The sequence below is a fragment of the Vicia villosa genome, linkage group LG3 (assembly GCF_029867415.1).
Source record: "Vicia villosa cultivar HV-30 ecotype Madison, WI linkage group LG3, Vvil1.0, whole genome shotgun sequence".
In the NCBI taxonomy this organism is placed as follows: domain Eukaryota; kingdom Viridiplantae; phylum Streptophyta; class Magnoliopsida; order Fabales; family Fabaceae; genus Vicia; species Vicia villosa.
In genome coordinates, this window is record NC_081182.1 from 130,666,819 (window position 1) to 130,683,218 (window position 16,400).

Here is a 16,400-nt window from a genome sequence, read left to right on the forward strand (position 1 = left end):
GTTTCTCGTCATCCGTCAAATGGCATCTCTCCAACAAAGTGCTGGTGAGAAGTTTGATGAGGAAACAAACCTTTGGAGATTTTTCTCTTTATTTGAGATATCGTCCAAAAACACAACTAAGACCGGTTTCGCGACTGGACATCCGAAACGAAGGGAGGTTGCTTACCTTTTTTTAAGTATTAACGCTTAGTTAAAGAAGATGCATTGCGCATGTTACATTGCCCTCCATTCACCCGAATCCACATTACGTATTTCTACAGGAGTTTGTCTCCCTATCCCCCGCCAAGCGCGACAACGGGATCACGTCATGCAAAGATTTTATCATTACAACATCTCAGGAACGCCCAAAATTCAGGCATTCTTTGGTATTTAAGTCTCTTTCACTATGAAGCAATCGAGATGTCAATCTCTCTCCCTCCAGACAAAAGAAACTTAATCGTAATCATCATTAAATGATGGTTACGGCTAGTGGAGTAGAAACGTCAAATCAAAACTTAAGTGGCTGCCAAGGGTAATTGTCATACCCTAATTTTTGACCCCCCTGAGATGTCATATCTTCAGGCTTTTCATCAGATCAAAACAAATACCCAAGAGCAGTTACTTCTTCATCTGGCATTTAATCAAGGATGGTCAGAAGTAAAAGAACTCAGGCAAAGGATCAATCAACAGAAGAATTAGTCTCTAACACAATCATAGGACTCCAAAAGCTTCATTCTATTCACCTATGATTGATTAGATACCCATCACCTGGACTAAGGATTGCCTACCTCACCAATCTAGGGTTTTGAGCCCATCAAGGACTAAGATCAGGGATTACCTTTGGGAAACCCTAAAAAGGTCCAAGGCCTCTATCAAGGACTTCAATCATTTTCAAATGATCCATATAACAATATCCATTGGGCATTACACTCCAATTTAAGATCCACAGTCATCAATTTCACCTGGTCGACAATTAGGGTTTTTGACCTAATTCACCTAGATGGTTGACTTTTAATCAGGACATGGATCCAAAACTCAAGACATGGTTCAAGGACTTCTGTTACCTCAATATAACCCATTTACATCACTCATTTGAGGAGAAGATCTTGATCCCACACAAAAGTCCAAAATCTCACTTTATTTGGAAAATGTCAACTATATAAGATCACCTTTGACTTTTAAGATTTTTGGTCAAACCATGGCTTTTAAAGATCAATATCATCAATATATGGTTATCAAAGTCATTTGACCAAAGAAATTCAAGAGGATTCGTCAAGGAGCAAAAAGTCGGGAATTAGGGTTTTTAAGGGCATTATGGGAACTCAAAATTTCACCTACACAACTCAAAAAACTTCCAACATGAAAGTTGTAGATCTTGCAAAATAAAACAACATCTTACAATGCAACTTTTCTCAATAAATCAATCAGTTAAGAGATTTGGAATTTTCAAGCTTTAGGTTATAAAAACTTAGAAATTTTTCTAAGTGTTTTTAACCTAGTTTCCATCCAACTTTGGGCTCATTTTTCACAATTTTCCCAAATGATTCTGAAGAAACCCCAGACTAATGATTTGAAGTAGATGTTTAGGGCTTTCCAAATTGTGCTCAACCTTCTCCAAATTAATTTTGAGCTAGGAGTTATGCTTGTTCAAAGTTGGCCTCATGAGGTGAAATTATAGGTCATGTACAATTTGGAACTTTGCAATTTTGTGCAATTAGCTTCACTAAGTGATGCTACACGACCTCTAATACATCTGCAAGCATGCCATACATCAATTTCCATCATTGCATAAGGATTGAAGAAGATTCCCAAAAACAAAGGCATGTGATTATGTAATGATTACATTTGGGAATTTATGGCAAATTGATGAATCACCAAAGGAATCTTTTCCCAACCAATTAGAGCTCACTTCTGCATCATAATTGTCCCCTAAGATCAAGCAAAACCGATGGCTAGGGAGTGGTATCAAAGAGCTCATCATTGCACTTGGGATATTCTTTGAATTCCTTCATGCTTAAGAAACCAAACTTCCTTCACTAAGCAAGCTCACGATGTCCAATTGCTCTGCATTCATTTGCCTATAAATACAAGTGCATACCTCAGTAATTAAACACACCAAAGCAACAAAATTCTTGCTTTCTCTTTTCTTTCTAAATACTTAAGGTTTTCAAAGGTTCTTTGGCAAAAAGACTCGGATTCTTCAAACCAAAGCTCTTCCTTTGGAATTAGGTATTCAAACACCTTAGGGGAGTCATTTAGAGGTGATCCAAACCTCTGAAACACTTCTGTACATGGAGAATCGTCATCTTCACCTCTCACTTGGAGCTGTTGCATTTGGGGTCGAGCAAGAGGTTCTGGGCACTTTCAATCCAAGCTAAGCATCTCAACACCTTCCAGGAGGATCACTGAAGCTATCTGGATCGTTGCAACAACTCTGCAACACACTTTGATCAGAGCCAAATCTTCATTTTTCAGGTAAGTTTCAAAAGCTTCAAACTCTATGATTCACGCATGATAAATTTAAAATGAAGTTACCAGTTGGTTTCTGCACCTTCATAGATCATTAACCCTCAATCAATTGCATCAAATCATGCATATATAGTATTTCATGTTTAATTTCTGTTTCAGGGTTCTTTATTTTCATGCTTTGCGCGCGTTTTTTTGAATTCTCAGAAGCAAGTTTAAAATATAATTATATGGAAGCGTGTTTTGAACGACTAAATCGTTCAGCTCACTTGGTTACATGCGCCTCTCACATTCTCATGCCTTAGGTATGGGGTTCGATCCCCCCCTCAGACCTTTTGTTTTTATTTTTCATTTTAACGCGCGTGTTTCACATATAATCAAATGGAATCCCTCTTTAGTCACACTGAGCGTGTAGCTCAGTTGGCTTTGTTTTGTGTGGTAACCATGGGAGCGTGGGTTCAAGCCTTGGTGGAGACAAATCCTTATTTTTTATCACTTTTCTCACCAATTTTCTTCACAACTTCTCATGATCATTTAACCTATCAAATTAAATCATTTTCACTTCATTTTTTACACACTTGTCATTTAATATATCTATTTTGTGAATAATAAAAAAAATCATAAAAATATTATTTATTTCATGTGTTTTTATTAGGTTTAAAATAGTATGTTTTAAGTGTTTTCTTAAATACTTTAAATATACATTTTTATTTTGTTTTGACCTAACTACTTTGTGAATAATTTTATGATAAAACCCTAATCATGTAGGTCTTAATTAGGTATAGATTTTATCTTTACCTTAATTAAGTTGACTTTTGTCAATTTTCAAAACTGTTTTCAATCTCCGATTAAACGGATGATTAAGGTTTTCAAACAACAAAACCTTATATCATTTCAATCATTTTCCAACTGTTTTCATAAACAATAAATCATTTTCAAGTGGGCCTCTAATAGAGTGTAAGTCCCAACACCTTTTTCTTTTCTTAGTTTGTTTTCAAAAACTGTATTTACAAAATCTCCTTTCTGTTTTCAAAACATTCTTCTGGTATTTGAAGGGCATTATTCCCGGTGAAACTCTTCAGATACCTATGTGACCTTTTTCCATCTTCACTTCTTCTTTTTTCAAAAACCTTTAATTGTTTATCATAAATAATCAACTGTCATCAATAAAATTGCTGGTAAGGCTTTGTACATACATCTTCAAAGGCCTCCACTTCATCCAGGTTAGGCTTTACAAGCTCTCAATTTACAGTCTTTATTTAAATTACTGTCAAATATGGAACTGTTTATATATTAGAACTACGTTTGAGTGTAAACCCTAGGACAGTTAAACTATATATATATATATATTATATATATATTATAGGAATATGGCCTAGGATTGAGAATGTCTTCCCGGCGAAGGCTCTTTCCTAATTAGAGATCTGTAGTTCAAACCCCCAAGATGAATTATTCCCGGTGAAACATCTTGGTAAAAAAAGCCTTAGAACCCAAAAATAGGACACATCCACCCAAAGAGGAATTATTCCCGGTGAAACCTCTTACCCATTTGCTTAGAGCCAAAATAAGTTCAAAACCACATAGCTTTCTCTTGTGCTATAACAAGGACCCTCGATGACCCTCGATTAGCCTCCTCTTGGGCTTTGTACAAGGACCCACAGGCTTCTTAAAAGCATTTCCAGCTTCCTCTTGAGCTTGTATACAAGGACCCATCAGGTTTCTTATAAACATAGGAACAGGTCTTTAGTTACCTTTTAGCCTATCCTGGTGAGTTTCTTCCACTTTAAACCAGACTTTAAACAAGCTAAGATTGTCTCAATCTCATATTGAGTACACTTTTTGGAATGAGAGACATGGACAATCTCTGTCACCCTTATCTTCATCAATCTTCCTTAGCAGAGTCTAGGATTTTTATTTGCTTATTCTCAGTCAGTGTCAGCCTTAATCTTGGGCTTTAAAATAAGAAGTCTCCACTAGATAATCTTTCTGCCACACATTCTTTCATTTTAACAAAAACCCCTGGAAAGGGTCAGCCTCCACACATTCCTTCATTTTAACAAAAACCCCTGGAAAGGGTCAGCCTCCAAAATCATTCCTTCATTTTAACAAAAATCCCTGGAAAGGGTTAGCCTCCACACATTCCTTCTTTTTAACAAAAACCCCTGGAAAGGGTCAGCCTCCAAAATCATTCCTTCATTTTAACAAAAATCCCTGGAAAGGGTTAGCCTCCACACATTCTTTCATTTTAACAAAAACCCCTGGAAAGGGTCAGCCTCCAAAATCACTCCTTCAAATCCAAAGATTCACTCTTTTAAAAGATAAATTCCCCAAAAGAATCAAAACCCCTGGAAAGGGTTAGCCTCCAAAAAACATGATAAAAATCCAGTCTTTTAACAGACTATTTCCCCAGCTGAGTCAAAATCCCTGGAAAGGGTTAGCTTCCAAAAAACATAAAAAATAAATTAGTTTGTTAAAACCTCTAGCAGAATAAAACTCCCCTAGTGAGTCTTTCATCTTTTAGTAACCACAACCTTGGGCTTTGTACAAGGCAGATAAACCATATTTCCCTGTGTCAAAGATTCCTAATCTCAAGGATCTTTTCCCCATAGAGTCTTCCATAATCAGTTTCTTTAAGAGTCCGCCACAACCTTGGGCTTTGTACAAGGCAGAAAATAATCTTTCCCCTAGCTAGAGTAACCATAACCTTGGGCTTCATACAAGGCACAAATTAAATAAACTTCCACAGTTAAGAGTCAGCCACAACCTTGGGCTTTATACGAGGCACACAAAATAGAGTCATTCACAGTCTTAAAAAACTCAGTTATCCTCAGCAGTCAGCCACAACCTTGGGTTTTGTACAAGGCACACACAAATAGAGTCTCCCTAAAAAGAGTCAGCCACAATTCCGGGCTTTGTACAGAACACCAAATAAAATCCATCAAATAAACACTCTCCAACTAAAGTCAGCCTCAATTCTGGGCTTTGTACAGAACACAAATTCCCTGTAGTTAATCCCCAGTGGAGTTATCTCCCAGAGTCAATAAAAATAAAATAATAAAAAAGCCTCAAGCTTGGGCCTCATACAAGCCAGCTAAAAAATCAAATCTTTCAAACAGTAGATAGACATAGCTTATCTCTATAAAGAGATCTTTCTCCTATCTCACCACATTCAAACAAACATTTCAATTTCAATTTCAATTTCAATTTCAAAAACATTCTCCCATTTAGGACTCTGAAAGACATGCTCTGAGGCAAACAAACCCAGACTTGTACACTTTCCCTAATTTGGATGAGAATCTTTCTTTCATTTAAGAGAACGCGACTGGCATACTTGCAAACATACAAGTAAGGTCCCTATCTTAATGAAATGAATTCAGCTTTTCTGTCACTTTAAAATGTTTGTGGTGGAATAGTAGGAATACCTCTCTATAAAGATGACTTCATGTCTCTTTACTGTAAACAGAGATTTAATTTAAAGCTTAAACCTTGAGCTTCAAGCAAGGCACCAAAAATAATTAATTTCCCTAGTTAGTTCCCCGAACTACATTAAGCTCTGACTTCCACTAGGGATATGTAGGCATGAGGCTCACAAGGAATCTCAGCGAGCTAATAAAATACCAAAAATAGTCAGTTTGTCTGTCTGTCTGTCTGTCTTTTTTTTTTTTTATCAATTCAATTCTCTCTCCTGACACAAAGGAGAAACTTTCCCAATCATTAGCAATAAACACAATCACAATGACACATAGAAGGTTCCCGTAGAGTACTACGGATATGTAGGGTGCTTAAACTCTTCCCTATGTATAACCGACCCCCCGAACTCCAGAATTTCTAGTCTAGGTGAATCCCCACACTTAGCAAACTCCTAGGGTTTAGTTGAGATCTTTTTTTCCCTTTCCTACTCGTAGGACAATAAGAAAGTTCGTGTGATATCGTAGGAAGAACTGAAACAAAATTCATCCCGCCCCGGGCGCATTCTCCTTCCAAATTTCGCGTGACGGGTCTAGCGTGCCGTCCTCCCAAGTGAAACGGGGAGGTAAAAAAAACGACACCACAGTAATCATGTCACGTGGATACGCTATCGAAGTCATTATGATAGTTGGAAAATAAATTTTGACAATTTAAAGAACTGTTAAAATGTTATTTGTGACATTTACATAATATGATATATGGATAACTGAAAGGTAAATCGTGCATATGTTCCTTAGCTAGTCTGATTACAAAAGTAGGACAAAATGCGAAATGAGAAGATATTACAAGGGTTATAACAATTAATTGAAGTCTTCAGGAAGATTATTCTTCATTTTGGAATATTGGGATGCCCATAGTGACAGACGACGTTCGATTAGTGCTTGCTATTTTTTCAGCTCTTCGATTTCTGGTACTAATTTCTGCGCCGTTTAGAGATGTTGAATCCCTATTTGCACCACTTCATTCAACTCGTTCTGCTGGGATTGTTTGATTTCCTCTTGGCGGGACTTGGCAGTTTTAATCTTCGCTTCGAGACGTTCAATTTCTTATTCCCAGGATTTGATGTCCGCTCCACAAGTTTCATATTCCTTTTGGTGCTTTGCGCGCTCAAGCTCGAGGTCACCAGCTTTTATAGTTGCGTCACTAGCGGCTTTCCACGAAGAACTATGAGAAGTTACTTTTGTGTTGAGTTAATCGTCAACATGTCGCTTTCAAAGAGTATCAGCTTGAAGCTGATCAACCAGAGAACTTAGCGAGACAATCACTTGTGAGACTTCCTCTGAAACCAGGAGTAGATCCACCTTCTTTAAAAGATTGTTTAAACCAAAGCAGCTGGTGGAATCTTTGCTCAGAACTTCGATAAGGTTGGTTTCAAAGAACTTTTTCTTTATCTGACGAAGGAGGTTTGGAGTATCATTTCCCTTACCACTTTCCGCCAAAATGTTCGAAGAAGGCTCAACCATGATAGGAGAAACATTTTCGGCATTCATCATAGCCTTGAGGAAGCTTACAGGATCAGTATTCTTAAGTCGCTCCAGTTCAGTAGAATTGAGCGCTGTAGGGTTCTGTTTCGAGGTAGTCGCAGGGGTAACTATGGTCCCAAAGGTCGAAGTTTCATTATTGCCTGGTGAAGGCAAACTAGAAGCTTTATCTATATTCTCATGTTCAGAGATAGTATCTTCACTCCCAGTTGGATGCTCAACTACATTGCCGCTATTAGAATGTTGGGGTTTTCTTCCATGCCTTCGTCTTGATGGGTAGGTGGAGAAGCGTCGTTTGAAGGACTTTCCTCAGCATGTACAAGTGAAACGATAGTAGCAATAGGTTGAATTTCTTCGAGAACCGGAGAAAGGACAGGAGACTTGGGTCGAAGAATACCTGTTACATAAATCAAAATTTGTTAAGACGGGAAGTTGCAAAAAACTTGTTTGCCGATTAAAGGGAAAATGTATACCATGAAGATTGTCAAGATTAATGTTGAGATCTGAAGTTTTGAGATCAGAAGTAGTTGTGCCTACATCGTCTTACATTTACAAGGTAAAACGTAGACTTAGCAATTTAAGTTAAGTGTTAAGAATTGTTATGGTATAAAAAAAAATCAATACCTTGGTCGGGACATTATCTGGGCTTGAGTTATGACTTTCGACAACTGGGATATTACCTGCAATCTTTAAAGGTGATTCATCAGAAGATACCTTATCACTCGATGAAGTAAGCTTTGAAGTCCCAGATCCCTTTTCTTTGGTTAAAGAAATGGTAGTCTTTTGTCTTTTCTTAGTAGCTTGTCTGGTACGAGGAGGAGATTTGTCATCATCATCTGAAGCACTAGTGTTGGAAATTTTCCGTTTCGGAGGTGTCGGATGCTTCGAACTCTGAGAATATGCACAGTGAACAAAGTGAATAATATTCAGAATAGATGCACAAGTTAAAGTACAAAATATATACGTACCGTTGGTTTCTTGCAAGTAGTGATAGAATCACTCCCACTTGCTTTGTTGCTTTTCGAAGCTTCAGCGCCCTTTTGTGCAGCTGCCTCCTTAATAACTTTCTTTCCACTTACATTTGTGAACAAAATAGGAGTCATTATATAAGTAACGGAAGAAGGTTAATCGAAGGATAGTCCAAACCCCAACCTTCAGGTATAGGAGTCAAGACACGAACGTGCTCAAGACTTATATGAATATGTCCCTTGAAATTATCCAACGTGTGCTTAGTCGGAACCACTCGTTCAGCGCGTCTTTTGGATTGTTCGCAAAGGATTTTGGGGACATTCCCACACACAAACCAGTCTGGAAAAGGGGGACTTAGAGCCACACCAAAATCAACACTATGTAGTGGAGGGAATTTTGGAGGGTTAAGTTTGAAAGCCACTTCATAACGTAGTTCAGGTCGAACATACGTGGGCAATTTCAGCTTATCCAGTTTAGTAGAAAATTTTTCACACAAAGTGACCGCAGCTTCACGAACGGTCCGACTAAGGTTATCAGGCCTGTAGATAGTTTCAAAGAATTTTTTAAAGGCTTGGATTTATTTAATATGAGTCGAAGTACCTTTTTTGAAGTTCGCCTGCACATCAACAAAAGCTTCAGTTAGTTCTTGGGAAAGGCTTTCAGCATCAAAGATTTGCTTAGTATAATACTCTGTCCACCATTTATGGAAATCTATGGTAGAATAGAAGGCAGGCTCGAAGGAGATGGGAGAGAGGGTCGTGATGCCAACATATTTGGAGATTTTGGATTCATATTCCTCTTCATATAAATGCATAGTGTGCAGACACATGTGATTCCTCTTGTCATACATGCATTTTGGTATAAACTGAACCAACCCAAATTGCCTTGATACAAGATTTGGTTGGTAGCAAAGAAGACAACAATGACTCTGGCGGGATTGTAATCAATGGTACAACAATTTAGGTGTTAGAAAAGCCTCCCAAATAACCATGGATTCAGCTTGCTGATCTAGAGAAGTTGCTGGAAATTCTCGAGTGAACCATTCAGGGACTACTTCTCTTTTTACAAATGGAACCATGGAAGGGCTAAACTGATAAATTTTAGCGAACATTATCATGTAAGCTAGAAAAGTCTCGCGAAGCTTTCCTGTTTCTTCTTTGGGAGTTAGGTGAGTCAATCTAGTTCCTTCTACTGTTCGATTTTACCTAGAGAAGAACTAAGGGTCTAGTCTTATAATAAGCAGGAAAGAATTTACCTAGAGAAGAACTACCGCCTCTAGGTAAAGGACCCATAAAAGCATGAGTTTTTCCAAAAAGATCAAAAGGAATGAATACCTGAGAAGCGTAGATAGTGCGAGTTTCTGCTACGTTTGGGTCTGGAATGTATTGTTGGTTACCTATCTGTGTGGGATGTTGAAGCTGTTGAATGGGTTGAAGAGCAGTTGAGGTTTCTGATGTGGAAGTTTGAATGGTAGAAGACGCCATGGATGTGTTTGTTTCAAGAATTAGGTTAAAAAACCAAAGAGGGTTTTTTCCTGTGTTTAGTTGAAGAAGAAGGAAAGATGAAGTTATGTGAAGGCTAAAGGTTTGAATATTTAAAGGTTTAGTAAGAACCTTTTCAAATCTTTTGAGTAAAGGTTAAAAAGACACGCGGCAAGAGATGATTTAATCTAACGGCGGTCGAACAGTTGTTAGCCTTACTCCTAGTATATAGGAGCAATGATCACAAGTAATGGCAAAACATGGGAATGCACGTTTTGAAGAGACGTTTTTGAAAATGACAAGACGTTTTGAAAGATGAGTCATAAATGATTATGACGTTAGTCAAGTGTCTTGGAACTCTAAAAAATGAGTAAAACGAAATCTCATCATGACATGAAACACCTATTTCTCTTGTTTTTCGAAACAGGCATTTATTGGGGGCAATTGTTAGCTGGAGATTTCGATTGAAGAAAAAGTTCTTTGAAGAATTAGAGTTCGAGGAAGAATGGCTTTTTATGGCCATTGCCGAGAATAAATGGCTTCTGATGGCCATGTTCGAGGTTGTTGTTTAAGTTGAAGTAAAGATGATGAAAATCGAAACTGATTCGAAATGAATTGTCTTTGGGACTTAAGCGTTTTTCTCGAAATATAAAGAGTACTGAAGCTTGGCGTATTTCGTGGCATTCTCGTTTTAGATCATGTTGCCACATATCGAAAGAGAATTCAGGCTGGAGGATTTGAATTTCGAAACATTCTGTGTAACCGAACAAGGACAGATGGCCCCCCAGGGATTCGAAGCGTATGCATGTGAGCAACGTGGAATTTCGTTAGTGTAGGACCGTTAGGATCGAAATTAGTATAAATAAGGGTCTTAACATCAGGATCCAGGGTGTTCATTTTGTATAAATCACTCACAAATCACTCAAGTATCAAGTGTTAAGAGAACGAGTTCACTGAGAAATGTACGTATGACACCAACACCATTTTTAATACATTTGTATTCATCTTTATGCAATTATCTTTTCATTATTTCTGTCTTTCGTTATATTTTAGCCATTTACATTCTTGCACTTTTATCTTTCGTTCAAGTTTACTTCGAAACACTTTACATTCAGCAATTTACGTTCCTGCACTTTAAGTTTCTTGCAATTTATATTTACTTTGCCTTTCGCCAAAGTTATATTTACGTGTATAACAAGGTGATTGTCAGTCTTTACATTTCGTTTGTTTATTTCTTAAACATATTTCAAAGCCAAACAACCAACAAATATGAACCAAATTATCATAAAAGACAACTTTTTGACTATGTCCTAGGATCAATCTAGTCGATCCTGCGAGTAACAAAAGTATATTTTATAGTTTGGAGGACTAGCGGTTGTTTACCGGAAATCACCGTAAACAGTACTGTTAAAGCTCAACACTCATATTTTTTTGCCACTTTAACTCTTTTATTTTCCTTTTAAGGGAAACTACAAAAGCTCTGACTTCCCTTTTCTTAAAAGGGGTATGTAGGCCTAAGATGCGATGTCTTATCGAGCTCACTTCAAAAACTTTTTTTCCTATCCCCACACTCTATTTAAACAAAAAATCACATAAACATTTTTCAAAATAACAGTAACAAAAATAACAATATTTTCAAAGAGGTTCCTATTGAATACCATAGATATGAGGGGTGCTTAAAACCTCCCCCTTGTATAACAATTCCTCCTACCCAAATCTCTAATAAGTTTATTAGTTTTGATTTCAAAAACTTCTGTGAATTTTATTCGCTCTTTCTCTCATTCCTTTTGGAAACAAGAAAGCGCGGTGGCTACTCTGTTTTAAACAAATGAACTAAGTCTTTCCCATGGCTTTAATCTCACCAATTTCACTGCTACATATACCAAGCAAAAATGTGGCCAAATATGAAAGCAATTCATTGGCTTTTCAATGCTTATAATTGTACTACGCCAAAACAGGTTTTTAATAACGCTTATTTTGGTCTTTAATAGAACTTTTAAGTGCTATTAAAGTCGCCACTATTGTAGGTTAAATAGATATAATAGCGCTTAAAAACCTCTATTAATGCTTAGTCTTTAATAGCACTTCTAATAAAATCGCTATTATTGTATTATCTAAAATTGTTTTCTAAGTAAGAGACTAAAAAATATGACAAACCTCGTTTCAAATCACGACATAATATATATATTTATCCAAAGCCACCTCAACCAATTATATTTGTTGCACTAAAACTGTTAGTAGATTTAACTAACTCTTCATATGAGAACTCCACTGACTTATCATTGTAATCTACTTAATCTAAATGCAAGGTTGTCATGATGACAACTTTTGCAACAACCCTAGACCTAAAAATGATGTGTCATTCTAATATAACACTAATGCTGAGGTGTCAATCTTTTAAAAATTTTAATATTAATTAACTATTTGTATTATAATATTTTGGAATAAATAGTTAAATTATTTTATCATATTTTTTATAAAAAATAAGAAGTCGTAACGTTAATAACGTTACACTAAAACACCAATAAATTTTAGGTTGGTAACTCTTATTGCCAATATATATTATTAACTCTTAAACTAATAAAGAAAAGTTTAATAAGAATAAATTTAAATGTAACAATTAAATGTTTTTTATTGACTTTTTTAATGCTATTATGTTCAATTAGAATTAATGGAGGATTTCAACGGTAAGAATAAAAACTTTCCATCTTCCCCATTTTAATCTACTTTTAATATAATAAAGTAGAATACATATGAAATTCTATAATTATCCCTTTAATCACTATTTTGAGGGTGATAAACGGGGACATAGATGTAATTGCATCTCCCTTAATATTTTAATTAATAAATAAATTTTCTAATCATGATTACATTCCAACATCCAATTTAATGCAAAACTTCTTTGTTGGAACACGCTTTTTTATTGCATCGGTGCATTTTCATTGGGTCATGCAGCCATAGAGCCAATAATCAAAACAATTTTAAGGGAGTTTATCATACCCCTAAACGTAATTCCACAATAAAATCATTCAATTACCTTTAACCCTAATTAATTAGAATCTTTTATTGGAATGTGCAATTTCCTTTTACTTTTTTGCCTTGGAAACTATCCACGTGATCTCTGAAACCTATTCTACTTCCAACATATCTTCTAAAATGCAGAAAATAAGTTATTGGAAAACGAAAAACAACTCTTTTAAGTTTCTCTTCAATCATCCAGATTTTCCCATTTATTTAAGCAAATAGAAGTTATGAGTGATCTCATTCTTCACCTTTTCGTTCCATCTTCCACCAACTGCAACAACAATTTCCTCTGTTCCTTCTTCCTTCAGGTCCTTGCATAGGTTCCTTCCATCTCTCTTTGTATTGATGTTTTGATTGTTTCTTTTAGGGTTTTTAGATCACTTTGTTTCGCTCAATGGGTTTGCTTGAAGTATTCGGAAATTGTTTTAAAAAAATCATCTTCCACGAAGAGTTTTAGGTCTCTGAGTTTCTTGATGTTAATCATTTTTTACGGTCCTGGCTGAAACCGTCGTTGTCGTCGCCATCGAAGTTGATCTCAATCAAATCAAAGTCAAGCTCTTCAACAGATAAAGCTTCGACGATGTTCAGGTCTTCTATTGAGCTTTTCCCCCATTTCGATTTCTTGATGTATATGTTTAAATTTCATATTTTTATGTTTGTTTTAGCATCATTTGAAAAGGATTAATCACTAGATTAGTTTCAATTATTTATGTTTATTTGTACTGTTGTTATTAGATGTTTTAAATCTGAGAATCTGAGAAATTAATAGGCTTTTTTGTTTAGGTTAGAAAGTGTACACTGTGTTTAGGTTAATTTGAAAATTTTGTTAATTTTGTTATTTGGTTATACCAACTTAATGATGTGCCTCTTGGAGATTACATCGGAGTTCAATAGTCCAAGAATGCTACATATGTGCCTCACACTGCAGGTAGGTACTAAGTGAGGCATGCCATAGAAATCTTTCACTTGCTAACTGAAAATGAGGATTTATTGATTTCTTATTGGTTTAATATCCTGGATGATGGCATTTTTGTAATAGCTTTTGGAGTGGTTTTATTTGAACTCATTACTGGAAGAAAACCAATTTAAACCAAAAGATTTCCATGAGAAGAGAATTTAGTATTACGGGTGAGTTATCATAACACTTTGCAAAACAGATTTGGTTCATTTTGAGTCTTTTGATAGATAATGACCAAGTTAACATAACCCTAATCACATCAAATGCTCTTTCTCAGCCATATTATCTGAAGAGTGGCAACACAACTATAAGGCAGACTGGAGGTTCCCTTGCTTCCTCAACAAAATCATTGGCTGGTTTGATATCCTGGATGATGGCATTTTTGTAATAGCTTTTGGAGTGGTTTTATATGAACTCATTACTGGAAGAAAACCAATTTAAACCAAAAGATTTCCATGAGAAGAGAATTTAGTATTACGGGTGAGTTATCATAACACTTTGCAAAACAGATTTGGTTCATTTTGAGTCTTTTGATAGATAATGACCAAGTTAACATAACCCTAATCACATCAAATGCTCTTTCTCAGCCATATTATCTGAAGAGTGGCAACACAACTATAAGGCAGACTGGAGGTTCCCTTGCTTCCTCAACAAAATCATTGGCATCCTAGATCATGGACTTGATGTTTGGATTCTATATCAAACTTTATCATCCTTCCTATTTTATTATAAGCAATATTTTTACTCGGTTATTCATACTCTCTAAAGAGGTTCGGCGTGTTATGTTTTTTTGGATTTGAGTTGGAATATTTACTCATTGGCATCTTAGCATTGTGATCTTATGATCGGTTACTTAGTTTTGTGTTTGTTGGATTTGAGTTGGAGTATTTACTCATTTAATTGAATTCTATGGCATCTTAGCATTGTGATCTTATGAATGGCTACTTAGTTGGCAAATGTTTTGAGATAGGTTCATAATTTATGGATACAGGTTGATCTATGTTAGTCTAATCATTGTGCAGATACTTTAGTTTTTTGACAGAATTGAAAGTAATGTTGATTTGTTGGATATTCATGGAGTTTATATCACTTTGATATATGCATGCTTTTGTCTATGCACTTGACATATTGATGTTCATTTCACATCAGAAAAACTTAGTAAAAGTTTTGACAATCAGTTATATGATCATTTCTTCTTTAGATTTTTTTGAGATTTTTTACATTTTGAATTAGTTTTTACATATGGTCATTTCTTCCTTGACAATTGCACGAATTGAAGATTTATTTTATAGTAAACAATATAAACATATAATTTTATTTAAAGGATCCATAAAAATATTTTTTCCAAAATATTTAACCTCAAATATATTAAATATTTTAAAGTAATTAATTGAATTATCAATTTAAATTTTAGTTTTTTTTTTGTTGTATATGAAACATTAGAAAGATTGTATTTTTTTTCTCATATATTTGCATTTTTTTCATATGTTAAACGAGTTGTATTTGCATTTAATTAATATAATTGAAATTCACAATAGTATAGTTAATTTGATACAAATTTTAATTTAATACTACTTATCACATTAAATTTATATAATTGATATTGTTAATACATATTTTACTATGATTATGGACCATTGGTTTTCCCAAACATTTCTTCTTAGAAGACGTAAAGTCCCACATTTTGTTCATTTTTTGATACATGTATTCCAATAAAAATAATAAAAATAAATTTTTTATTTTATTTTTTAATACTGTATTTCATCCATATTCAAAATCAACAATAATCAATCCTTACATTTACATTTAACGTAATCAACAAAATTAATAATGTGATATGGGGCCAATAATGATATATTTACTTTGTATTAAATAGAATGAGATCTTTATCATATCTTTTTTATTCCATTTATCAGTATATTTTTTATTTACTAATTATAAAATCATATTAGTATTATTGTCAAATTCAATACAATATTCGCACAAGATATGATAATGCCCTTAATTGTAATTTAATACTAAATTGCTAACCAATTTTCAAAATAATAAATATTATACCCTACATTAGAGCCCTTAATTGTAATGACTTTGGTATAACACCCTTAATTGTAACGCTCTTAATTAGGGTATAATAACGCCCTTAATTGTAATTTCATACTAAATTGTTAACTAAGTTTTATTAGGCCCTTAATTATAATGGCTTTGGTATAACGTCCTTAATTATAATTTCATACTAAATTGCTAAGTAAATTTTAGAATAATAAATATTATACCCTACATATTAGACTAATTCGTTATCTTAGAATGTTTTTTTAGACAATTCATTATATTAGAATGTCACATTCTAAGTTAACATTTTTTGGGCTAATTTTTAAAATTTATTAAAAATTTATCATTATAATTGATGATGCCATTAAATCTATAAAATATTAAATCAATTAAAATTACCAATTATTATTAAATGAATCAATTTTATTAAATTAACAATATTTTGGAAATTATACCTGGATCTTCCTTAATCAATTTTCTATCTTCTTTTCCAATTATTTTTTAATCTTTAAATTTAATTAATTA

General features: G+C 34.6%; 1 long non-coding RNA gene across 1 annotated transcript; it reads left to right on the forward strand.

Annotated features, from left to right (window-relative positions):
* Positions 1-13,726: 13,726 nt before the first annotated feature.
* Positions 13,727-14,178, forward strand: LOC131656659 (uncharacterized). The gene is made up of 3 exons (XR_009300231.1): positions 13,727-13,796; positions 13,908-13,996; positions 14,104-14,178. It is a non-coding gene; the product is annotated as an uncharacterized LOC131656659 (long non-coding RNA).
* The last annotated feature ends 2,222 nt before the right edge of the window (positions 14,179-16,400 follow it).